General features: G+C 38.9%; 1 protein-coding gene across 1 annotated transcript in view; it reads left to right on the top strand.

Annotated features, from left to right (window-relative positions):
- The window catches only part of ZSWIM6 (zinc finger SWIM-type containing 6), a 166,257-nt gene that overhangs the window by 46,552 nt on the left and 92,118 nt on the right, over positions 1 to 27,587 (top strand). The gene's annotated exons all lie outside the window — the stretch shown is intronic.

Genomic DNA, 27,587 nt, shown 5'->3' with positions numbered 1-27,587 from the left:
AGAGGAGATAAGGGAGGACATGGACATAATGAATGCTATAGAGAAGGTAGATGGCATCGGTAAATTCACCCTTTCTCAAAATAAAAACAAGAAGACAGGTAGTGAAACTGAAAGACAGGAAATATAAAACTAATAAAAGGAAATACCTTTTCACACAAGCACAACTACCTGTGAAGCTCACTGTCACAAGATATAAATTAGGTCAGCAGTTTAGCAGGAGCAAAAAAGACAGATTTTTTTTGTATGTAAAAAAAACTTATCTCAGAGTTACAATATAGCAGGAGGCAGCATAGCCTTGGGTAGGGTATTGGTCTGGAAATCAAGAGACATCAAGATCTTCTGTTATGCTGTGTAGCCTTAGTCAAGTCATTACACTTCTCTGTCTCTTCCCCTCCCACCTTTTGTCTGATCTGTTTAGATTGTACACTTTTTGAGACAGGGGCGCACTCCACAGTGATATAAATTTATTATGGCTCAAGGTCCACATTCATTGGCTCTCAGTGAGACATCCCAACCTGCTTGTGTGATAGAGGTCAAATCTGCCTTACAGTGGTTTTGGCAGTGAAGCATCTAGGTTGCATGTATGGGTGAGACATCTGTTTTACACCTCTCCCAGTATTGTACTCATTATAACATATTTCCTTTTTGGCTATAAAATGACACAAAGTATAATTAACATAGTGCAATATTGTAGAGTAGGATGTATGAAACCAACTTTTGACACATTCACACTGCCTATAACACTGGTATATTATATACAGGGTTAGACAGTGTCCAAGTACCAGCAATCACAGAAGCAAGTTTTAAAACTTTTCTCTTGCAGAAAGAGGAGCATGTAAAATTTTAAGCATCTGTTGTTCTGTCCACTGAAATTCACCTTGTTGGAAAAAAAGGTTGTTTAAAATGGGTGGAAATGGACTGAACTGTCTGCATTAAAAAACAAAACACAACCACACCAAAAAAAAAAAAAAAAAAGGTGTGTGCTAGGACTAAAGCATGTATTGTTTTGGAGCTTTTTTTATTCTAGTTATAATGTGCTCTTGGGTCCTGCCTCCCACAGAGAGGAATATCTCCTGTTGAGTTCTAGGCCTTCACCAATATTTATAAGAGACTGATTTCTGTCTCCTCCCCTGCACCCTCACATACACTTGTTTCACTTTGTCTTTGAAGCGGAGAGTCTAAATATTCATGGTTCAATGCATCTTGTGCCTACATCATGAAGTCCCTTGTCACAATGAGTCATTTTGAATGACCTCACAGGCTGTTTGTTGGGAAACAGGTGTCTTCCGCTGTAAGCATAGGAAACATCTTGCTGCAATAAAACCTATCCAGGAATCCTGTGCATTTTGTTAAGTTAATTAAAGGGGAAGGAGGGTTAGATCTTTCTATGTGACTAAAGGAACTCAGGGAGTGAGTGAGTGAGAGAGAGAGAGGGGCGCACAGCTGTGCTTTTACAAACTTACCTTAAGCAGGAGATACTATCTAACCTCGGTAACTTTTGGCATTGTCAGTTGGTCTTTTTGTCTCTGGAGAAAAGGACATGATGGGAGGATCCACAGAATGCCTCAAACAAAGAATAATGCACACATGGTAAGTTCAGTGAGTGATCTTTTTCTTTGTCACAGGAATGGCCAGTGTCTCCGCATTGGGGTTTTTTGTGCTGATCAGTATTTTAAAATGCTAAAATTGTTTCTTAGTTTTGTTAACACTGTTGAAGTTTGAAACTGAAATCTGTCCTAGTATCTAGTTTTTCTGTTTTTGTGACTTTTTTTTTTTTTTTTTCTAGAAAATGTGAAAGCCAGCTTATTTCCTGGTTCATGTATCATATACTCCTTCCTCCATCCTTAAAGAACACTGATAGTTTAACTATTCTCTTGTGCTGCTACTTATGTGACTATATGTTAATGCTTAATAAAGGCATTAATCCTACATATTAAGGCTTAATTACACTGGAAAGAATGGATCCCCCTCCATTTCCCCTTCCTCTTTCATCAGCAAACACTTACGTCTCAGCTCCCCCAAGTCCAGGTGATTTTTAATGGTAAAAGGGCTGTTCAAAATGGGCTCAGATCAGAATTCTATCCAGTTTTCCCTTAGGCCTCAATTAATTCTTCAGCCTAACAAACTTCTACCATTAGCTTTCATCACAGGGAAACACTGCCAGCACTTTTACAACCGTAACTGTCTCCTTGGATGTAAGATTAGGAAGACTGTGATCCCTCTTCTTAACAGTTAACTTATAGGAAGTAGCCAACATGTTCAAGCCAGTAGATGTTTCAGTCTTTGGGGCTGTCCATCTGAATTCGCTCAACAAGATAGTTGGCAGCAGCACTCTCTCTCATATAGCTAGCAGAGATCCAGTAAGAACAGCTATTTGGTTAGATGAGAAAGTAGCTGCACTCAAAATAACTCATTGTCTGAATGTTGCTTGTGTGGCTGACTGTTCTCCATTTAATATAACTAAGCTGTCCTCCAATGATGCTCAATAGAATTTACTTCTAAGGAAGATAAATTTTGGGACTTGACAAGTTAATTGTGCTGTGACAAGTGAGGCAAAATGTAAAGCATTTTATTAGTGATGAGGTGGGTTTCTCCTTGGTTACCAAAAAGGCAAAGAGTTGATTCCCCTCTCCTAGAAGTGGGAAAATGGGGGTGTCTCCTCTAGCTCAGGTTTGAGCAGCAGTGTTAGTGGAGGAGTAAATGTTAGTTTGCTACCACTTTGAGCCCTGTGGACAACCCGAAGAACTATTTTGGACAACACAAACATGCCTGTGGGTGACTAGTTATCCATTGCTGCTTTTAAAGGGACAATTATTTAAACTAACTCTTAACATTTCTAATACCAGTACAATAAGTGTACCTGTCTGAGTTTCCCAGCAGTTCTGCAACTCAATGAGTGAGTCAAGCCTTTGTTAATTTTTTTTTTAAGTCCTTGTAGCTACTGAAGGCAGTGAACAATTCTATCTCTTCTGACCTCTGGAATATTTCTATTTTTGGCATTAGTTTTAAACTCAAACCAAGTCCGTTCTGATTTTTACTATAGTCTTCAGATTTTTAACTGTTTCTTAAGCACTAAGATATGAATGGCACAATGGATTAAATCATTATCCTTCCAGCTCAGTTGAGCAGATCTCTTGTCTGCATCATAAAAATCACCATGCCATTTGGCATATTTCACAGTTGTCTGCTTGTACTGGTAGGAGTTCCAGTACCATGGCTCTACTACGTCAGAATGGAGTTATGTTGTCAGAACTTGGTAAAGAAAGGTTTGTATACTCCTTCTGTTAATAGTTCCTCTTTATCATGAGCAATTAAGCCAAAATTGGCGTAAGGAAATGCCATTTCTTGCAAACCAGGGTATATTGTTATTCTTCAGCTCCACCCTTCAAGTATAATACAGAACTCAGGATTGGCTGCTGAATTCACATGTCATAATATGATATTTAAGCCCCCATAATATTGTGTTCACACACTGAGATACAGTGTCATGTGGCTATAATGAATTTGCAGACTCCTCCAAAGCTCTGGGACTCATAACATCTACAAGGGCAGAAAATTGTTTTAGTGAGTACTTCAGATTGTGTTTTTGAAATATGCACAACTCTCTGTATTTGACAGTCTTGCTTTTATAACACTAAGTCTAATATTTAAATAAATAAAACCACTTTAATTTACCATGAGGTGACACCTCTTCCTGGTTGCAAAGAATGTCTCATATTTACCAAATTGACATTGTAAATATCGCCACACTGTTTCCACCGATATGGAATCTCACAAAGAGCATGCAGTGAAGTCCTGCAATTTCTCTCTTCCTCCTCTCTAAAATAATCCTGTTCAAGTGGGTGATGCCCTAGTAATACTTCCCCATAACCTCTTCTAGTAAAACTTTTTTTGTTGTTGTAACTTCAGTGCATGGTGAAGAAAGAAACTAAGCAACAGTTTTCACAGGCATATTAGTTTAACTTTCTTCTTACTGCTCTCTATTCATCGTCATGTACTGTGACAATCAGTAGCTTTACTTACCCTTACCAGCAGATGGAGACAGTTACAAATTTTGACTTTTCTGCCTTTTCCGTAGGGATCTGTTGTTTTGAAACCACTGTTTTTCCTGTCTGCAAAAAATGGTAACCACTGTTTGTACTGGCAAATTAGAGATACATTTACTACCAGAATATAAGCAGTCTTTTTGCCTCTGCAAACGGTTCTCAGAGGCTTTGGACTGACAGGTTCAGTTAACGTTGGGTGATTCAGTAGCTTCTCCAAGATGTGGAGTTGTGTACATGTTTTTTCTTTATCCTCATGTAGTCTTTAATTCCTACTTGAGCAAGAGGTTGGTACTCCAACCCTCTTTATATTCTGCTTCTGGCACCTTAGATGTAACAAGGACATGAAGAACTTATTTTAGAGGTTCTCTTTGGCTACAAGACTTGTACAGTTCACTGAAAGTTTGTAAGTAGGGTTGATTATCCTCATGGATAAATAGGTTTACAACTTTGTTTTCAGTCAGGGAGATATATTCCCAAGTGAATCCTGGATGACTCTTGCTGCAATGTAGAACTTTTCCCAGGCAGATTGCTATCTAGAATGAAACTTTTTCCAGTATAAACATGTCATCCAGTTACCTCAGTCTCCCATAACCTCTGCTTTTTCAAGTTAATGCAAAGTTGTCAGCAACCTAGTGTGACACTGTTTTCCTGTATGCTGCCGTAGTTAGGCAGGTGTTACAACTGTAGGTAGTGGTGGGTCTTGGTTATTTGTTTCTTGTACTTTAAGTCCCACTAGTAATGATGGTATTTGAGAACACAGTCTTAATAATTTTCTTTCTCAGTGTCATATACAACAACTCTTATCTGACTTATTTTGGTGGTGATGGATGGCCCATTTGATTATAACTGGAATTCTGTCTTCAAGGTTTACTGCTTAAAGTTTGCATCTTTTGAGGTAGCAAGACCCCTGTATGCGAAGGGGTGACACCACCAAAAGTTTGTGTTCCTATCTCCCTCTGCTGGTAGAAAGAAATATATGTAGTACAGATATATGGGATTATTTGAAGGAAACAAATTATTAGGTAAGAAATTGTGCTTAGAAGAATTTTTGAGCATTTGTGTGGACTTCAGTTGTGGAAATAGACTTTCAATTTTATGAACATTTATGGCTGTAAGTATATATAGTATTTAATCTCATTGTACTGGACTTCATAGGACATATGATAGTCCTACAGGTTATTCAAAGACCAGTGGTGGTTTTGGAGCTTTCAGGTAGGAAGAATTAATGCCTAGAAATCATCACCCCAAATACTTATGGCTGTCTGCATCTGGGAAAAGCAAGTATAACATATCTGTGCCTCGGGTTTTCATTTCTTTTATTAAAAAAAATACAGAATATTACTCATGTTTTTGGCTAGGAACTTAGCTTTACCAAACCAGGGCTTTTTTTTCATAAGGTGTAACTACCAAACATATTTTTATTATTTATTATTTTTAAAGGGTTACAAGTCTGAAAAATGTATTTGGGAGTTGAGACTATGCTGTCAGTGGGGATTTCTATTTGTGAATTCTATTGCTGGCCTTGGGGTTGGAGGGGTGAACCTTATTTAATGCTTTATATGATGTGCCAAAAAGTCCTTCTCTGGTAATTAAACAGTAATTTTCCTTCCACACTGTTTGAGTTTGACACCATTTCAGCTAGTCGCGTAATTCTTGTGTTAAGAACGAGGCTTAATTAAGATATAGTGAGCTTGTGTTGACATGGACATAAAATCAATGCTTTGTTTGCCTGAGGAAAAGGGTATTTTCCTTTTTGGGGGCCTGGCTAGGTCTTATTTATTTATTTAATGCATTATCAATTCAGAGAGCAGAAGCAAATAGCCATTTTTAAAATTCATGTCCTCAAATGTTAATTTGATGCTTTGAGGCATAAATGACCTTTCTAACCAGCCCAAACTTGTCAGACAAAGGAATGATAGAAACAAGCTGTTGTTTGTTCTAGTATAACAGCCTGCTTTTCAGAGAGAATTTGAAAACAATTTTGCTTCCCCCTTCTTAGCAACATTAAATTAAACTTTGAGCCTGTGCTACGTTTGAATTTAGCAAAAGAGAACTGGCTGAGTATGCATCATTGGATAGATGGTAATGGACTCCAGACAACCTCTGCAGGCTGAACCATAGGCTTCAGCTTGTGAAGTCCAAGGGATGTGAATAGTGCATTCATCCATAGCTACCCAACCTAGTATTACTTTGTGTGGTATAGTTGGTTTGGGTGGGAGAGAAGAATTGAAGCGGGATTTATTATTGGTTTCTTAAAACTGATTTTTTTGGCTTTTTCTTTTTTTCTTTTCTTTTTTTCTTTTTCTTTTTTTTTTTTTTTTTTTTAAAGTTATGCATCTCAGGGCCTGGGTTAAAATTAACTTGTGTAACAGTAGCATAAGGCTAAGGTGACAGTAAAAATAAGCATGTGTAGTAGAATCATTTTGTGTTCTGTTTGCTCTCTGCCTAGCCAAAATAATAGTAATTAAAAAAACCCCCAAAAACCTAAGGTTTAAACCTCAACATGCACCCAACCCCTTCTTCCCCCAGCCTTTTAGGCTTATAGAAGCCTCTTTTTTAACATCCTGTTTTGATAGACTATTGTTTTATTCAATGCAGCCTTTGTAGAGTGATGCAAGTCTGAAGCACAGAGCAGAGGAGTAACCTTTTGCAATTATTTATGCTGAGGTGTTAGGCTAGGTAGCAATAAACTGCTTTTGTATTTTGTATACCTTGAACATAATATTTGTGTCTCTAGTTGCATGTGGACAAATGGGAAACTATACAAGACACACCTTATTCCTGAACTGCTGTTTTCAGTTACATGGAAATGAGGCAAAAACCAGTTAAACATCCATATTTGTCAATTGTCAACCCTTTCAAAGTTATGCTTAGCGTATTCTTCTGTATAACCCATTTGTTTTTCCCATTTAATAAAAGCATAAGACAACCATGGAGTTCCCCACTGGAGAGTGAGAAGAGGGGGGAAGATGGTGCCTCTTTACTATTATGACTTTGAGCATCAGCACCCTTCTAATCTCTCCTACAGCATAGAAGTCTGGTATGTTAACTTTGCCACACCAGGCTGCTTGAAGCTTTTCTTTTAGGTATGGAACACCTGGATGTAACACGAAAGGAATTGTGGGCAGACCTACTTTTTTGCTTCGAGATCTTTTATTTATTTATTTATTTATTTATTTATTTTTAAAAGAGAGAAGACAAAACAAACCCAAATCTTGCAAAGGATTGGGAAGAAAAGGTAAATAAAATTACCTTGTTGGTTTATCTTCCAAGACCTGAGGTTACTGAGCATGGTGATAAAGTCCCGTATGCTTACTGTCCTGAAAGACTTCAACATCCCCTCAGATGAAGGCCATTTACTTTGACCACAGACCTGCTAATTTCCCGGTCCGTGACAAGCTTGTCTTGGTTAATTGCCTGACTTTTGGCCTGGCTGTGAACCCAAAGGGCCCAAGAATTACATCATGTTTTACATGAGCCATTACTTTTTTTCTAGGTGGCAATCAGAATTCACATAATATCCAGGCAAGAGGAAGGTCTTACCATGATGGTCCATGTGTGAAATATCTTGGACCCCAGGCAATTTACCGAAAAACTCAATCAAGAGGCCAAGGAATGGTGAAATTAGTGAAACACTACAATAAGACCAGATGCTGTCCACTGTTATTCACACAGGCTCAGAAGCACTTTAACCCTTCCAGGTTGCCATGGTTATCTGACGCTAGTCAAAGATAACACAAGAATGAAAGGTACTTGAGCAGTGATGGCAAAAATATTTGTAAAACACCAGCATACGTGGGCAGACTGGCACAAGGAATTCTACAAACCTTTGCCATGGCTGTGAAAGAGATCAGAGGTCATTCTCTGCCACAGTGGCTCCAAAGTTACAGCCTTCAGAGCTGTTCAGAACTGTAAAGGGCTTTATCAATCTGGAATGTTTCCATTCATCTCCAGAAAGCAGCAGACACTTCTGCAAGGAACTTTTACATTAAATTGGGAGAAGAACATGGGACTTCAAGGGCTCAAATGCCAGCAGCATGTACATAATAGCAGGACAAGGACATAATATAAAGTGCATCATCTCAAAGTTATTGTAGCCTGTAAGTGAAATGAGAATCTTTTAAGAGCAGTTGTCTGAAGTTTAAACATGGTAAATATAGAGATAAGACAAACCTTAAAATACTAATTGTTACCTTAACATTAGCCTCTCTCCTATCAAAGGTGTCTGCCCTCTGATTATAAAGATGACTTGCAGCCTCAGTCCTCCTGGATGCTTCATTCCTACTGGATATCCAAATAGTGACAACTGCTGAAAAGGCTTTCATCCTCCCATGGCTGACTTGGAGATTATGCCTTGGGCTATCATGCCAACTTAGTCACAATGATTCTTTACATTTGTAACCCCCAAGCCTAATTATTCCAATGCACTGTGCCTAGGAATGGAAAAAATATAGATAGGAGCTTTTTCCAAACTTAAATTCTGATTGCTCATGGTATTTCCTCCTTCCTCCCCACTCTTCCCAATTTCCATTGTGCATTATGTTTCAGATTAATCTTAATTAAAACATATGTAATTATGTGGGGACATGATCTTTTATCCTCTTGGAAATAATCCCTCTTAAGTCCATGGAAGTTGTCAGCATCCAGCACCTCTCAGAATCTCCAGCCCCTGATGTTCAGAGGAGTTGATTTGAAGCTGGGAGGTTTTTATAAATATTACCTACCCTGGATGGTACTTCAAGGTGTGGCTTGAAGCCGCATCTCATGGTTTCTGTGTACTACTAGTTTTACAGTATCTGTGCTCATCCAAGAGGAAATTACATATTCCATAACTGAGGTTTACCTATCATTTAGCTTTTGGCTAATTCTTGAGTCACTGCTCTTTTCTTTCCCATTCCTTTCCTGCTTCAGTACAGGTAAAATATATTGTGTGGAAGCAACCAAAACAGTATGCAATATACACTCAACGCTATCTTTTCCCTAGGGTCTAGTATTAGTTTTAGTAACTGATCCTGTAAATATAGACTAATGCACTATGTTAAATGTGTTAATTTGTTTTTCCTTGAGAGTTGTAACTTAAACAAATGGAGCCATTTACAATTTTTGACTACAGCTGGTGCAGAAGTGTGTGCACAGCTACTGTTGTGGTAAACATAGCCTTGTAACCAGATGGTAGTAATATTTAAAAAGTTGAACGATATGGGTTTGGAAGCATCCAACTGGAATATGCTGTGCTTTACCTAGGTACCTTAGATTTAGTACACAATGGATGAGTTTGAGTGTTTTTTATCACTGCAGTGGCTTGAAAGAATAAATAGACTATTATGTGGAATACAAATAATGCTTATTAAGCTTTGCAGTTGATTCTTTCTGATAGATGATCCAAATTACTGTCAGAGTATATTTACTTACACATAAACAGATGTGCTTTTGCTCTAAATCAGGATAACTATTCCAAATGGAGTTATGCATATTTTAAGCAACTGTTAAAGATTGTTTTAAAATAATAGTTTCTGGTTTAATGAGCAAACTTATTAAGTCATTTGCAGAAGGTTCTGTTTTTCCCTCTTTGAAGAGGAAATCTTTGTTTATTGCCCAACTGGTTAAGGTTGGAAGAACCAGTATAGGAACAATGTTCCTGAATTGCAGGCTATGAATATCCAAGGCATTTCATTTGTATTCTTTTGTATATTGTTTGTTTACCCGGTGCATGATTATAGCTGAACTAATTCATTTTGGATTCTAAAAGCAGTATATTAAACTAGGCTGAAGAGGGACTGTAAAGCCTCCATAATTACTACAAAACGTTTTGGAAGATAACGGGCCAGATTCAACTATAGGTGGCGCTAAGCAACGGGGGAACATTAGTAAATCTGGTCCAATAGTTCTAAAATACAAAAGTAAAGTTTTCCTTTTCAAGTTTAGGGCATGTACGCAGAGTGGACAATGAGTGAATTTTTTCTTATCTTTATAAGCTACTTCTGGAGGAAACCTACGTTTATTTATCTCTGATATGGGGAGATTTTTTTCCTACTGAAATAATTAAAATAAACAAACCCACTTAAATTGCCCGTTGTCGTTTGTCGACAGTTACTAATTAAAATCTAATCCTTCCAAACCTGCTTATTGTGACAAATGTTGATTTCACTGTACACATACAAATGGATGAAAAAATATTGCCATTGATGATGATCAAAATCTACAGCTAGGCAAAGTAAGTAAAATGTTGCTTGAGAACATATTAATTTGATTTTAAGGATACTTTGTTTATTTTTGACATGTGATGTTAACGATTTGTGTTTTAACGATTATAAAGCTTTAGCTTTTTGAATTTCAGCATCTGTCATTAAATAAATGCCTGAACTCCCCCTAATTTCCCACAATTGTGAAAATTTATATTGATTAAAAATTGGACAAATGCTAAAAATAAGCATAGCTATTATCTGTTGAAATTATAAAAATAAATAAATAAATTGAGTTCTACTATGGACTGCTCACTCCACCATAAGAGGAGGAAGTTTGGCTCTTCTTTCATCCTTTGAGTTCAGGCTCCATCTGCTGGACTTCAATGCCATGCTCTGACCCCAGTTTTCTCTGCTTCCCTCCAAGAGCAGTAGTGTATGAACTTTCTTTTCAAATGCTGCAAATTCGATTTTCAGTCATTAAAACCTCTCATCCCTTCTTCTGTAGAGTCTGAGCATCCTGTGTGCTAAACCGGCATTCCTTCCTGCAACCTCCCAGAGTTTTTATGGTGTAGCCCAACTGCCATTCTACCCATACCTTGCACTGGCTTCTCAGCAGCTCAGCAGACAAATTTAGATATTTTCCTTGCAAGTTCCGGCTATTTAGATTGTTTGCCTGGACAGGGCAAGTCCGACTTCCGTTCCTCCATGGGCATATCAGAGCTGCCCAGTCTAGGGTTACATCTACACTGCGCCACAGTGCAGACCATAAGAGTGTGAATTGCAGCGCACACCATACTGTAGTACTGTAATTGCCTCATGTGGACACTGCTGGTACAAACTAAAACATGCCTAATTCATGCTAACATGATTCTCTTTGAACAGGACTACCTCAGCACAAACTAGTTATCTTTTAGCTGGTGCCAGCAGCTCCCACAAAGGGCTGTTACAGCTCTGTACGCTAGTGCGCTCTGCAGTTCACACACCCATAGTCCCAACTGCAGGGTCATGTAGACAAGCCCTTGGCTGCCACCTTGAGCTTCCCTGCCAGTTTTCTGGAAAGTATTGAAGCAAAGTGATCTAGTAGCTTAACTGCTCGTGCTATAAACTTACCAATGCTGGTGGACAATCCAAATGACTGTAAAGTCACTGGAGCCTGTCAGCATACAGAACATACTAGAATAAAGGACACATCACATATGCTAATGATCCTGTCCATCTCTTTTTCAGTCACCCACAATTTCATCCTCTGCTTTGGTGGAGGTGGTTCCTTTTTCTCTTCAAGGCGGTCATGGATACCGGGTTAACAGTGAATAGCTGTAGAAGTGTTGCCATTATTATTCTCTGACCCCAAGGCCTTTTGAGTCCTTATACCTAACTGAAACGTTGGAGGCAAACAGGGACCTGGAGGATTGCACCCTTTCTCTTGCACCCTTTTCCACCTTTGGGGCAGGTCAAGGAGAGTGTTTATCTCAGATTTCTCTTGGCTTCTGAAAAGGGAATTCTCACAGTGGAGACATGCAAGCCAAGAGCTCTGAATCCAAGTTTCATTCTAAATTCAACAGAATTGCTTATAAAAAAGGAAATAAATCACTTAACTGTATTTCTTGCTGTCACCTCTTACCATTGTAGTTTTCAATATCACCTTTCAAAACAACAAATGTAAATAAAAATAAATAAGTAATAAGAATTTCTGCTATAAATTAGGGGTTCATCAGTTGGAAATGACAGGTGAGGAGAGAGATCTGTGTGTGTCAGTTGCTGGATGAGCCACTAACGTGGTGTGGCCCTGAAAATGGCAGGTGTGATCCTAGGATCACATGAAGTGAGGTGTTCCCAGGGAAGAAAAGTAAGGACTATGTCACTGTACAAGGCACTAGTAAGACTCATTTGGAATACTCACTAGTAAGACTCCTTCTGATCATCTGTGTTCAAGAAAGATTAATTCAAACTGGAAGAGGTGCAGAGAAGAGCAACCAGGATTTTCAGGGGAATGGAAAGCCTAAGAGCTTGGCTTGTTTAGCCAGCAAACAAAAACTGAGAGGTGATATGATTGCTCTCTGTAAATACATCAGGGGGTAAATACGTAGGAAGGAAAGAGCTATTTAAGATAAAGGATAATGTTGGCACAAGAACAGATGGGTATAAACTGGCCAATAATATACTTAGGCTGCAAATTAGAAAACAGTTTCTAATCATCAGAGGAGTGAGGCTCTGGAACAGTCTTCCACTAGGAGTAGTGGGGCCAATAACCTAACTAGTTAAAATGGATCTTGATAAATTTTTGAATGGGATTATATGATGGGGTTGCCAGGGACTGGATGGGATAACCTAGAAGGGCCCTTCCAGTCCTACATCCTGTGTTCCTATGTGCTGGTAGCAGAGAAATTGAAGCTAAACTAGGAGTTCTTTGATTGTCTGTTCAACAAGTGGTTTTCTCTTATCTAGACTTATTTGCAACTTAGAACAACAGGAAGGTATCAATATTTTGCTCTTGATAATGACATCCCAGGCAGCTTGTGGACATGTATTCATATATGCTTATTCCCAATTTCTTTTTAATATTGAAGTGATTTCTAGAATATAATCTGAGAGTAAGGGTCTGTAATCCTCATCACAAATGTTCAGTTTAGATCAAGTGAATTATGGTTCAGTTCATTTAACCTCTGAATGTGAAAAAGGGTGTAATTAAATATCTTCTTCCTATGATGGAGGAACCCTCCAACCAAAGGCATATTGTTGCTTCCTTCAAAGCAAGGCAAAGTTATTTTTTCCCAGAGGACATCATGAGCTGGAATTGGAGTGTTCTCATTCCCTTTGGTGTGCTGGCTTCCCATTGCTTCCAGCATCAGTTGGTTTCGAAGCAAGTGATTCATCTCACTAGTTTGACTTGGAATTCCCACATAGGTAGCACTACTGCATTTCAAACTACGGGGCTGTCACTTTTGTGTAATTTTGTAATCTCCAGAAATAGCTTTGAATAATACCTAAAAATAAAAATGGAATTTTGTGCAAGGGGTGTTGGCATTTATTGGTTTAATAGGAAGTTAACGGATTAGAGATAGTTGGTCACTGTGTGTAATACCCACAGCAACATATTATAGTGTATCATAGTGTAGCTGATAATTAATAACCATTGTGAATCCCGGGGGAAAAAACTCACATCAGGAAAACAGCATATTCCCATTTATCTGAAACTCCTATTATCCATAGCACCACATTAGCTGACTCCCTTCCTTGTCCCTCAGCATGAGAGAGCTGAGATAAATGCCCTCTCTAGCATTCATCTCGTACTGGGGGACAAAGAGGAGGTTTGGATAATGCAGAGGTTCAGATAATAGAGCTAGGTTTGTGAGGCAGATGATGAATCCCTGCCGGGGGGGAGGCCACCCTGCTGCTGAAGGGCTCCTGCACCAACATAGGATGTCCTCCGCAGCCCTGCGGTCATGGGAGTGAGTGGGGACCATGACAGCAGAACTGCAGTGGATTCTCTGCACTGCTGAAGGGCCAGTGACACCTGATCCCTGTAGGCACAAGGTGCAGGGATGGCTGCGTTCCTGGGAGAGCAGAGCAGAGTCCTGGCTGGTGGTGTCTGCTCTACCCCACTCCACCCCCACACTTTGCAACTGCAGGGATCAGGTGTCACTGTCTTTATGGCAGCACAGCAGGCAGGAAGTGAGTGGAACAGAGCAGACACTCTCAGACAGGACTGTGAGCTGGACAACTCCCTTGTTGGGGGGTAGGCCGCCCTGCTGCTGAATGGCTTCTGCCCTCCTGATTATCTGAACTCCCAATTAGCTGAATAAAATCCATGTCCCTCATGCTATCCAGATAATTGGGAGTATGCTGTATTTATATTCCAGGGGCAAGAACAACTTTAGGGCAGGTTTACCAACAACTGTTGAGACATAATTCCCTGCATTCCTTCATGTAAAAACTACATAAGGAAGTGAGACCTAGAATACAAAATACATTGGATTAGCAATTGCAGGCCAGAAACTTGTCACATTTGATTACCTCACTCTGAATCACGTTTTTGATCTGAAATAGTCTGCAAGCCACTCATTTGGGGGATCTATTACAAAGAACACTGGGGAGGAGTCCTAATAAAAAGTACAATGTTTTTCAAAGGGAATGATTTAGAATAATGCTCCTTAAGAGTGCATAATATCAGAACAAACAGGCAATGAACAGCATATAATTCTGCACATTATGCAGCAGCATTAAATATACATATTAGTAAGGTAGCAGATGCTTTCGTTCTGAAATTGACATGTAAAGTAGCAGCCTTTCTCAGCAGGGTGCTGCTGTATGTGAGGCTCCTTCACATGTAATGAATAGCTAATTTCAGCTCTATCGTCCATGAGAGACTGAAGTGGAATGAGGAGGAGAGAGCATATGAGCAACCAAAACCAGCAGGATGTGCAGAGATGTGCTTTTAATGGAGGAACATTTCAGAACTCTTGGGGGTAAATTCATGAAGAGGTTTGCTCATTTGTTACTTTATATTCAGAATGAGAAATTATTCTTGTAAACGGACAAGACAGCATTTGGCTTGTATGCTGCGGTAGGGAGAAAGTCTTGCTCTGTAAAGAGAATATATACTGAAAAATTGGTAAGCTTTTCTTAGCCCTTATTCAGTGTCTGATCCACCATTTCAGGCTGCTCTGTCATACATCCAGGAAGACTTAGCTAGTAGGTAAATCTGATATTGACATGCATATTTTTCATGGACTTCCCTACCACTAAGATGATGAAAAATCGGATTTCCTTCTGAATAAGCACGGTGCTGAGAGGCTTCTGGTGCTCCCATATTTCCTGTCGGTACATTTTGTTTAGAAGTAGTTCTCTAGAGGGGTAGATTGAGAGACCAAATATATGTATAGGTCAGTTACCTAGTTAGTCTTGAAACTACTGCAATCCATGTGAGGAACCGTCCTTATAGAGCACCGTTTCTACAAATTGGGACTGTTGAGACTTGCCCTATAGTGCCTGCTGTACATCATCTTCTTCTAGGCATCCGTCAGTTCTTCCTCAAAAGATTGTGGTTGCAAGGGGGAAAAGCATATAAATGAAGTGGTTGGTATGGTTTGCAGTTCCTTGGTATCTCCCACATACATTACCAGTGGAGGAAGCCTCATGTTTGGCTACTTGCATGGGAAAGGCCAGATGAAAAAATACTGTGATACCTAGAAGCCTTGTGATGCATACCTTCTTATGGTATACAATCTGTTTAAACCTTTTTTCAATAGGTAAAAATAACCTGATCGTATTGCAGTCACAGAACTTCTTGCCTCTCTGTATTACTCCAATCTAAGTTACACAATCTCGTTTGCTTTGTATTAAAAGGAGTAGAGTGTTGTTTTTTGGGGGTGATTTTGTATGAAAAACTGAAAACTTCTTGGCATGGGGCCCCGATCTTTCTTCTGAATTATACTGACAGAGTGAAACTAAAGGGGATGATTTCCAAAAGAGGGCTGGATCTTTTTTTGTTCTTTTAAGTGATGCCTTGAAGATAAAAGTACCATTTCACAATAAAAAATACAGTGAAATTAAGGGAAGTGGCTCAAGGAAAAGGAGATCTCTGTTTAGAGGCCTGATTTTTCAGAAGTACTGAGCATTACAACTTCCTCTGAAATCAATGGAGTTGTGGTGTTGACATCTCTACATTTTAAGGGCCTGATTTTCAGTTCTCTTACTACTAGTCTATGATGAAATTACAGAAAATGGCCCTACTGTATTGTCACCCCTACTCCATCTGCCTACCAATGCAAGATTGTTTTCTACACTGTTCTGAGATTATTTTGCTGTAAACTTGACCTTGAATAGACTTGGAACCTCCATTGAACCTCTTAGATGTTGTTATACAAGACTGATCAGTATTTCATTTTAAACTTGTCTAAACCTGGCTGTTGAAGTTCATTATGAGAACACAGTGTGATACAGCTGATATCAATATAATGGAAAAATTCCAGTGTCCCATATTCTGATTGTATCATATTTTAAACTCGTATTCAGTCAGCTCCCGAATAACCATACTGAAGCAGCAACATACTGTTTATTCTTAAAACTCTTTGAGGACGCACTATTCAGTATCATGGCAGTGGAGAAAAGATGTTTGATCTAATTTTCCTGTGAGAGAGAAATTCCTACACCTTCATATTCAATTTTTAAGTCTATATAAATACTTTTTTAAGGCAAACCAGTTGATCATTGTAGACTTTTTTTCCTCTGAGAACTTGGAATGTTCCTTGATTCACTTCTAGTTTCCTTTAGATGTATAATTTGTTTTACTTTTAAACTGCTTTTTTGGTTTAATTTCCCAGTAAGTTTTTGGTGTGTTTGGTTTTTTCCCCCATTATTAAACTCTTCTTTTACAGAGTCTTGCTCTTGCTAAGCCACAGTCTGCAGAGAGTTTATATTTCCTGGTGTGCACTAATGAATGAAAAATACATTGCATTTTATTGTAGGAGCCCTAGACCAGCTTGTTATCAAAGGAGTGTTTCACCAGCATAGTATGCTAGGCATTCAAGTACTGTGATTGTGGATTATGTATAAGAACCTGAATAGGATAAATTGGAAACTTTCTTGTTCTGAAAAGGAAACTTGCAAAGTGGCTGTGTTTTGGCTCTCTTCTCTGTGGAACTGGGATTACTTAACTGCTCCAATTTAGATTGTACTTCAGGTTTGAGTTTTGAGTCACATCTTATAAGCAGAGCAGGCTGATATGTAGCTACCATTGTCCACTGTGATTTGTGACGATGTATAACAGACACTGCACCTCCCAGGGTATTTAAACTTGCTTAATAGGTTTTAAAGAACAGCAAATAGGCCAGTAATTCTATGTCAACTTGGGCAAATCACTTGACTTTGATTATGATTATAGCTAGCTGTTTTTTTCCCCTTTGTGGTGATGTGAGGAGGAAAGGGATGACCTAGAATCTAGTCCTATGGTAGTCAAAATAACTGATTCATTAAGGTTTGGGGTATCCTCAAGTAGAGGATGTATGTGCTCAGGATTTCTTGCCACTGGGCAGACAACTCAGGTATGTCAACTCATTCCAGGCATATAAATGCCTGATTTTTTTTTTTTTTTTTTTTTTTTTTTAAGAAGTGGTCAGTCATGGAGCAAAGCCATTGAGAGTAACCTGAGTGCTAGGTGGCTGGCTCCTGTTTACTTCTTCTGAATTAAACAGCTTAAATCCCTTCTGCAGTGTCTAAGGAGCAGTCTTGAGTTGTGACTGGTAGCGTACCAGCATGGGAGAATGGCAGGAACATTTTGAGAGGCCTAAATTTAGGGAGTAGGGGAACAAATGTCAGAATACCTTCCTAGGAGGGATAGACTGTTGTACCATGCTTTGTGGCTTGACATTGTCACGCCAGTAAAATTTAAGGCCATGTCTGTACTAAAAACTTTGAGAGACACAAGTTATGTTGGTGTACGGCCACTGTGGTTAGTATATCGCTTGTGTGCATGCGTACTTGGCTGCTTATGTCAGTGCTGTGCATACTCACCAGGAGTGCTTGTGTCAGTGTGAAGTGCGGTGCACCATGGGTTGGTATTCTGGTGTGCCCTGTGCTATTGTCCAGCGCAATGCCTTCTGGGAAATTTTAGCAATGTGTTGTGAGGTAGAAATTACTTGCCTAGGCATCTCTTGAAGCTGGAGGTCTAGCTCCCATCACTCAACTTTCTCCATCCCATAATGCCATCCATATTCCATAATTTTCATGCCTTTTTCAAAAATCCCACAAACCCATGTGACCTGTTTTAGTGTCTGCCATCTCTAACAGAAGCCTGGAGCCTGCAGAACTCTGCATTTTCATGACTGTTGCAAGTATAGGACACATGGTTCTCCTGTATTAGCAGACGCAAGAACACAGGAGATGATCATTTATTTGGGGACAGATTGCTAAGGGACATACAGAAAAACAATTTCAGATTGTTGGTGGCATTTATGGAGCACCTAGAGACAGTACAGTGCTGCTTCTGGGTCTTAGAAATAAGCACTGTCTGATGAAAGCGCGTTGTAATGTAGGTTTGGGACAAGAAATGGTTGTAGAACTTCTGGAAGCAAAAGGCCACGTTCCTAGATCTGTGTGTCAACCTAGCCCCAACCCTCCAGGCAGGATCACCAGAATGAGAGCTACACTGACAGTGGAGAAGTGAATGGATATCACACTCTGTAAGCTTGCAGTGCCAGATTGCTACCCGTCAGTGGGAAATGATTTTGTAGTCGGAAAATCCACTTTGGGGGCCATTGTCATGCAAGTTTATAGGGCCATTCATAGTTTCCTGCTCCATAGGACTGTGACTCTCAGCAATGTGCAGGATATAGTGAATGGATTTTTGCACCAATGCAGTTACTGAACTACAGTGAGATGATAAATAGCATGCATTATCCATATTTCGGAACCAGCCCACCTTATGACAGAATATATAACCAGAAAGCACTACTTTTCTATTTTTATGCAAATGTTGGTGAATTACCAGGGATGCTTCAATGGTAACAGTGTGGGCTGTTCAGGGAAAGGACCTGACATTTGTACGAGGACTGTTCAGAAAGTTGCAAGCAGGAACGTTCTTCCCTCACTGGCAGATTACCACTGGTGACATTGAAATGCCAGTAGTGATGCTGTGGGACCCAGTCTACCCCTTGTTCCCATAACTCATGAAGCTGTGTGCTGGCCACCTCAACAGCACCAACGAAAGATTTAGCTACTGTCTCAGCAGGTGCAGAATGACAGTTGAATGTGCTTCAGTAGATTGAAGGGGTGCTGGTGGAATTTACTAACAAGATTGCATCTCAGTGAGAAAAGTATCCCAATTGCTATAGCTGCCTGTTGTGTCCTGCATAATAACTGTGAGGCAAAGGGGGAAAAAGCTACTGTCAGGGTGGAAGTCGAGTGGCTGTCTGCTGAGTTTGAACAGCTAGACACAAAGGGCACTATAAGAGCTCAGTGTGGAACTTTGCAGGTGTGGGAGGCTTTGAAAGAACACTTCAGTGATCTGTTACAGTAATGTTCTGTGCTGGACTATTATCTGGGCCTGGAGCTTTAGGTTCTGCAAAGAATTGCATGGTGCTTTCTGTGCATTTATAAATACGCCCCGGTGTTTTCCTGAAGCTGTGTATTATGTGATGCATGCTCGGACATTTACAAGTATTATTTGCTTTGAGTATTGCCATGCTGAGCATCTCCTCTTTGGTCCTTTTCTTTCCTTCTCTTCCTCAGGGTCAGGTGTTCTGCAGGTGTGGAGGGGGCACCCCGATGTGATCACCAAGGTATCAGGTGCTGATTTAAAAAAAACAATGGTTTAAAAAAAACAATGATTTAAAAAAAAAAGTCAATGGGAAGGGAAAGATAAGTTTCAAATCACTCTTCCCCTATTCCCATAAAATTTTTTAATGAGACAAGCTGTGGAGCACCTCTGCACAACAACACTTCCCAGCCCCAGCCATGCTGAGTACGGCATACCAGGGGCAAGGAGGGGGGAAAATAAATTTCAGTTGCATAAAAAATAAATTTTCAGTCCCTATTCCATGGGTAAGGGCTATAGGGCAATGGCACTGAATATTGTACTATGTATCATGGACGGTGGTAGTTTTAGCTGATCTCACTCCTGATGGCCACAGGGGCACCGAGAGCAGCATGGCTGCTACTGGTGTCCTGAAGCCATGTGGGCCCAAATGGTGCTATCATCTTTACTGTAATGGTGCCAACCGAACTCATTGTGGAGAAGTGTCCTACCAAGGATGAAGAAATCAGGCAGCCATCCCTAGAAACCTTTGGGAGAGAATTGCAATCTCTATGAAAGTTTCATTGAGATCTCTTAGAAGGATACATGGGATGTCCTTATGTACATAAACAAAGGGCTCCGCCTGCCCTCCCCCCACCTCAACAGCAGATACCAGCTGATGAAAAGCAGATACCAACTTCACCACTGTTTGTTATACTTCTACCTCTTGTACAAATAAAACAGAGAGTCACTCGTGTGGTGTTAACTTTGGGATGGGCTAGGCACCATCTTTAAACTTAAACACGAAGGAAAAATGCTGGCATGCATTTACCTGAGGCTTCTTCCTTTTCATGGGGCTCATCCATGCTTGGCTGGCAGAACTGGATATACTGGCATGGAGGATTGAACAGGTCCTAGCTTGTGGCACAGTTGGATCCCTTCCCCACATCCTCTTCCCCCTCCCCACTTCCCCTGCTATCTATGGCAGGGCTCTCTATCTTGGCCTCCTCTAAGTTATCCACAATGGCCAGTGGGGTGCTGATGGGGTCTCTGTCAAGTATGGCATGCAGCTTTTAAAAGCCTGCAGCTCAGCACCAGGTTGATTTTGTTGGCCTCCTTGACCTTGTGATATGCCTACTACAGTTCCTTCACTTTCACGTGGCACTGCTGATAGTTCCTATCTTACCCTTTTGCATGCATTCCCCATGCAATCTTTTTGTAGATGGCCATGTGCTGGTCTTTTCCTTGCACTGTCTGCTCAAGACAGGAGATCATCTAGTGCATGGTGCCATCATTGCCAGTTGGGTAGTTGCACGTGACAAAGGAGAGCTGCTAGGTGTGCTTGTCGATGTGGGCCTTCAGGAAGAGACATCTCAAAAATATGCAGTGATTTTAAAGGGGTGGTTGTCTTCCCTTGCCTGACCGCTGGGCAGTGGAGTTCCCAGTTGTGACCAGAGCAGTCACTGTTGCAGGGAATGGAACATTGTGGGACAGCTGCTAGAGGACCGTTAGGAATGACGTAGGTTACGCAGTATTTACTTCACATTGTGTCAACATCAGTAGGTTGACTGGCTCAACGTCATTCAGGGAGATGACTTTACTGCGTCACTGTAATGGGACACTTATTGTCAGCTGGAGACAAACTTGAGTGTAGACATGTACAAGTAGGTTGATGCAAGGTGACTTACATTAACCTAATTTAGTAGTGCCGATCAGGCCTATGTCTCTTGTTCTCCAGGCTGAAAGCAGTACCGAGGAAGCTGCTCTCCTTGCTCAGAGGTGACCATTATGGCTGGTATGGCAGTGTATACAAAAGTCATACTTGTTACCCCGAAGGTAAGGAGTGGAAGCTGGAAGAATCCTAGAGGGTATGCACACAGAAGGTATAATAGGTTCTGAGAAGAATGTGAAAGCCCTATTGGATATGAGGATTTAGAGAAATGACAGTTCTGGTGTGTGCACAGCTGTAGAAAACAGCATCTTAACTTAGAAATAAGAGCTCTTTTTAGGTGTAAGGCTAAAACTTTATCAACAGCTTTTAGAAAAGTTGTTGAGAAGTCATGGCAAACTTTGTTTTATTAAAGGCAAACCTTTAGTGTGGTGGTATTTTTTTTAAAAAAAGGCTATTCTGAGTTTCACTGTAAGTAACAAAAATCAGACACTTGCTCTGTAAACCAAGGTCACTTTTTTGAACAAAGAAATGCCACAGTCATAGCTAACAGCCCTGTAATGCACCTTGGCAGTTGTACAATTCTCAGACCTGGAGGTCTCAGCAGGTAGACTTTGAAGAAAGTCTTGATAAAAATAAAGTCACTTGCCAAATTTTGCATACACCTGGCTCTCTAAATAAAAAGGAAAAACCTCACGATACTGGGGTAAATAAAGCTTGCTTAAAGTCCACTGATGTAGTCGTTGTGTTAATGTTGTTACTGAGCTGCCATACTGACTTCCAAAAAAGCTTTAGGATGAACTTTCAAATTCTCAGTGAAGTGTGTGTGTCACTATCTACTGTTGTAATCCATCCTCTTAATTGCATGCAAAAAATCCCAACATGTCAAATCGTAACTATTTTCTTTATATTTTCTGTAACAAAAATCCTCCTTTAGTGTGTATTGGGTGCAGTTCTGTAGTGATGCAAAACTTATTCTAGAGAATATGTACTTTCAAGACATAAGCTACCCGAGACTGAACATTTGAAGCATACAGTAAGCATGTTATGTGCTCCTGTTTAGTTTCTCTTCCTCTCCAAGTTACCTATATGCCAGCATGTTCAAGATACTATGGCTGTAAGGAGTTACCATTTTAAACCAAAACTTTCTCTGGTTTATAAATTGTCCATTTAAATTAACTTCATGTGGATGTTTGGTATACAAGTCTTTAACTTGGAAATTAAATTTGTTTCTTTTAAGATACATTAAAGTTCACAAGTTTACTTTAGGAAATGTCTTTGTACTCTTTAAAATCATTTCCAAATTAAGAGTACATTGAACAGGTGGTGAATATTGTCTAAACTCTTGCTTGCCCTGGAAAAAATAACCACCACTGATCTACTGAGTTATTTTAATAAATGGCTAATGGAGACACCCAGGAACTCCTTTCCATAAGGATTTATAGTAGTTTCAGAGGGGTAGCGAAGCAAAAGCTTACTTGTCATGTGCTTTTAGTCCACATAGTAATGAATGTGCCAAGAGATATAGTATTCATGTCTTAACTGGCAGCTCAGTAAGTTAATTCTATTTTAAATGATCACTGGAGATGGATGATATGATTCTGATAAATCCACTTGAAAATTGCTTAAGAGAGGATTCTCCACATTGGGCTTACTCTCAAGAGAAAATCTGCATTTCTCAGATCAGACTAAATTCTTCCTTGCCTTTACTGTTACTTTTTCTGTCAGAAAGAAGGGCCTATAATAAGTAACTGCAGTGCACATTTACTACCCCTCTCCCCTACCATCCCATTCGTCTTCAGAAGTGTGCGCAGGGATTTAGCCATACATCTTCTGTTTACAGTTATGGAAGCTATGTAGATAAACTTTCTTCACCACTTGGAAACACTTAGGGGTTAACAGATCAATTTTAGGAATAGGCTGTGTTGTCCAAATGCTGTTGCTGGTACACTTCATTTCAGTTTTAAGATAATGAATGCATATTGGACGCAGTGTGATAGTGTTCTCTGGAGGCACATTACAGCAAGCTATTCAAAATCACTTTTTAACTTTAGGATATTTCAGTAATCCAGTTCTGACATTCGTATATTTTCTGCAAAGAATAAATTACACCCAACGGTGATTTCTGCTTGTATTTTAATCAAAGGTTTCTGGTAACTGCATAAACCAGGCAAGCGAAGCTTAGACTGGCTTATGACATCAGAATTCTCGATTGTAAAGATATATTTTTAATCTGTATGATTCAGGTGTATTTTTCTCTTGTAATTGGACTGAAAGCATAGCTCTCCCCTCAAAAAAAAAAAAAAAAAAAAAAAAGGGGGGGGGGGTAAATCAAACATGTTTTTAAAGGGAAAATGTACTTAAAACTGTAACATTTTAGCTTGATGTGATGTTATTTATAGATAAGTGTGAATATGGGGCTCAAAAGTTAAATAACCAGTGATTACCTGAGACAATATTCTTCCAGCAAATATTATAAAGGAAAGCCAGTGTAGCTGTGATTGTGTGTCATCAATTAGTGTATCCTTGCCCATTTGGAACAGGTAATTTTTTTTTTTTTTTTAATTTTAGATATTTTCTTTTTTGCCTGGACTGGCACCATTTTATGGTAACTCTGCAACGCTGAGCTCTACTATGTTGTGCATGTAGAGTTTTCAAAGCCTTTTAATTCTAAACTAATTAAAGATTTAAAAAAAATAAAATAAAATAAAAACTGCAACAAATTCCTTCCCTTTCTCTCTGCCTTTATCTACAATCCCACTATATCCTTGAGCAGCAACAAAGTAAAACCCACCATAAACTTGAACATATCCATTCAGCAGTTTATATCACTTGCTGTTCAAACATGGCTTTTATTTTCTACAAATTTATTTTTGTAAACACAGAATATCAAATTTGAGTACATCAAAGGATACTTCACCATAATATGGTAGTGGAAATTATTTTTAAATTTTAGTTTGAAGTGAGGAATCATCTGAAACTCAATGTTTGCTATACTACTCTGTTTTGTAAGGATGTGTTAGGTAAGAGTATATGATACTAACAGTTATAAACTGGCCGCTGCGAATTACTTTGTATCTTTCAGTGATTGCTTAACATATTCATACCAATGGCACAGTTCTCTTTTAGAAATACAGCACCTGAAAACTTCTTATTTAACATCACTTGCAGTCAGATAGCTCCTTGTTTGTTAATGTTTGTCTCTGAATGAATGTTTAAACAGAATCAAAATTACTTAGCAAATGAGCCACATTTGACATGTATCTAAATGCTTTAACTGCTTCCTACGCACACATTTAAAAACAAGACTTTTGCAGATTGCAAAATGTCAGCACAGCTTTAACTGTTGGTCCAATGTTATTGTTGAAGATACTAAAATACTAAATTGCAACAGCTGAAGGGAAAAGGTGAAACATACTTGTTCAAATAAATAGTTTATCTGTGATGAACTTAGACGTCTTTGCTTCAAACCCTTTTGTCAATAGATTGTGACAAACAGGCTAACAATATCAATGATACTATTACAGTTTCTGTATTATATTTTCTAAAAACATGTAAATAAACATTTAACATCAAGGAAGATACAAAAACTTTTTAAAGGGAAGTTTCAAATTGCAGCTTTAGAAGGAAACACTATGAAGAAGTATAGGTTTGTAGCCGTGGAGGCTTTCCATTCATCTGGGGCTCAAAAGACAGTGAAATGTCAATATCTTTGAGTCCCAGTGGGGAGTAACTGTCCCTTGGTCTTCTCCAAGGAGTATGGACATCTCTTTCTGCCTGCCAGGCAATAAATTACTGCAAATGAAAAGCTGTAGTAGCTCTTCTTTCCTCAACAAGCATAGCAAGTCTGTTTACTTCTGCCACAAACTGTCAATTAGATTTTAGTACTGTGAGTGTGATGCATGATATTGAATGGCTAGTTTTTAAAAGGGTGTACTTGCACAGGAGGGGAAAATGGACCAACGAAGCCATTTCATTGTTAATATTCTGCATTGCTGCGGGACACCTTCCAAAGGTAATACTGAGCGACATTTGGTAAATTTCTTACAGCCTAACTGTATTTCTGATAGATCTTGCTGTGTGTAACTTTTTTAGACAGTGTATATTCAACTTCTTTCATTTGCTGTTAATGTACTAAGGGAAAAGAGGGGAAAATATTGATTCATAACTTAAACACTTGTATGTTAAGACATGGCTAATTAGGAACTTCTATATTTTAGGCGGCAATAAAATGTGTTTTGTTTGTTTAAACCTGTTGTCATCCAAAAGTGTAATGTATTACTATATTACCATTGTTCAGACCAGGATCTTATTACTAATTTTAGCATTTATAGACTTTAATTGGAAAAATATGACGATGTCCTTTAAAAAAAAAAAAAAAGTGCCTTTTCTATGTCTGTCTACCGTGAGTAGGAATTTAAATACCGTTTTTTATTTTTAATCCAAATATTTCCCAAGACACCTTTGCCTTTCCAAGAAAACTATTTACATTTGAGTTAATTACTTGCTGGCAAAGTCTAACTGATAGCATTAGGCAAGGTCATACGTAGCACAGGTTTTTCCAAACAGCTCTGCAGGCCATTTTACGCTTGATCTTATCTGTTGACATTGATGATGGTTTTGCAGTTGATGTCAGCAGGAGTAGGATGGTATCTCATAAACCTAATCTGCATCATTTTAGTATTCAAGTTCTAGATCTTTCCTAAGTACATAGATGCAGACTGTAGCTCCAGAGAAGATAGGGAACTTGATAAAAGAATCTCAATTAAAATCAGCTGAGATCACTGATCTAATTTGTATTTACTTGTGGTGAAGAAACACATCAAGCTGAAATACAATATTTGAAACTAATTCTTAACCATTATGTTTTCTGTTAGGGCACCTTTTTGAGTAATATGTCCTGAATAATTTTTTTTTATTTAAAATTACAGTGTTTTCTACTCCCCTTCTGTATTTAAGTGGCTTAGGGTTGATTCAAGAGTAACAACACAAAACATATTTGAGGCCTGCTCCGTGTCCCTCCTTTCTTTTCCACGCACATTCCATCTTACTATCTCTTCAGTTTCAGTATCAGCTCTGCTACTGCTGTAAACTGGCAAACATCATCCTGCAAGCCTGGGTTAGAGTGTGCATGTGACACTGTGAGGAAGGCATCAGAGTAATGCAACTGAATGTAACCCAAATGTTGACATTAACTGTGTAATGTGATGTCAAATGTGCAGTGTAAACAAATAGAAAAAATTGGGAGTGTTTCTTCTAATCTTTCAGTTCTTGTAATTTGAAGGGTTTCTTGTAACAGTTGTAGGTACAACATTGTTGGTCAGGGTTGTGATTTTTCCAGCTGACGTAGTGTCCCTTTGGTGCTGCAGCTTTGCTAACAATTTTTATTTCAAGAGGAATGTTTATTTGAAATCAGTTTTTAAAATTTGTTTCAAAGAGTGTTTGATATTTTTCCTCATCTGTAATAAATCTGTAATAAATGAAAAAATAAAATTTTTCTATTGCTCGTGCCAGTATATGCCATTTGATATTCAATATATCCCACTTGTCTTGGAGAAAATTTACTGAGCCAAATTTACTGATTACATTGAGTGAATTCCATTATAATGGAGTCCCACCTTTTGTTTATGCTATTGATTAATTTGGCTCGTCGCACTTAACACCCATTTCCATGCTCCTAAACAAAACAAAAAACTACAGAACAACATAAAGGAATAATGAAGATAAAATGTCAACAGATTAAAAAAATATCTTGTTTTCATGAGGGGTAAACAAAGTTGGGTTGAGTACAGACTCTCAGAAGTACAACCTTTGTTATAATGAAATACTGATGCAACAGGCAACTTGGGGATGGAGGGGACTTGCTATCTATTGATGCAAGTGTTTTTCCCCATATAAGACTTCTACCCCTTTCTTCCAACACCGTACAGAGGAAAGTGAGTTCATAATGTAAATTTCTAAGCCTTTGAATATGTTAATTCTAGCACAGAATTAGAAAGATATCTTTTCATATATTTTAGCAACTATAGCACTTTCCATCTCCAAAATGCAGTGCAAACATTAACTCATTTTACCACATCATCCCTGGGAGGGTAAGTATTAACTCCATTTTACTGATGATGAAACGAAGACAGAAAGATTATGACTTGCATAGCAAGTCATTGGTAGAGCAAAAATTAGGACTCGGGCATTCCTGATGACAAGGCCTGCGCTTATATAATTAGAGAGCACCTTTCTCTTCTTACTTATTAATGGCATGTTAAAACTTACTAGGCGATTGCTGTCTGTACCTGTGGAGTTTTTAAAAAGACTGCTGTAAGAACTTCCAAGGGTACTGGGGAGACTTAACATTGGAGTGATCAGGCTCAGCTCTTTGGTTCTATGTTTCTTTTGCCAGAGTGAACACTTAGTTGATTACCAAGCTTTTATGAACATTTATACAAAGGGCAAAAATG

Source organism: Emydura macquarii, unplaced genomic scaffold, assembly GCF_026122565.2.
Source record: "Emydura macquarii macquarii isolate MOO-44397 ecotype Brisbane River unplaced genomic scaffold, CSIRO-AGI_Emac_v2 contig_2897, whole genome shotgun sequence".
NCBI lineage: Eukaryota > Metazoa > Chordata > Testudines > Chelidae > Emydura > Emydura macquarii.
The sequence above is the reverse complement of the archived record's forward strand: the minus strand, read 5'-3'. Positions and strand labels throughout refer to the sequence as shown.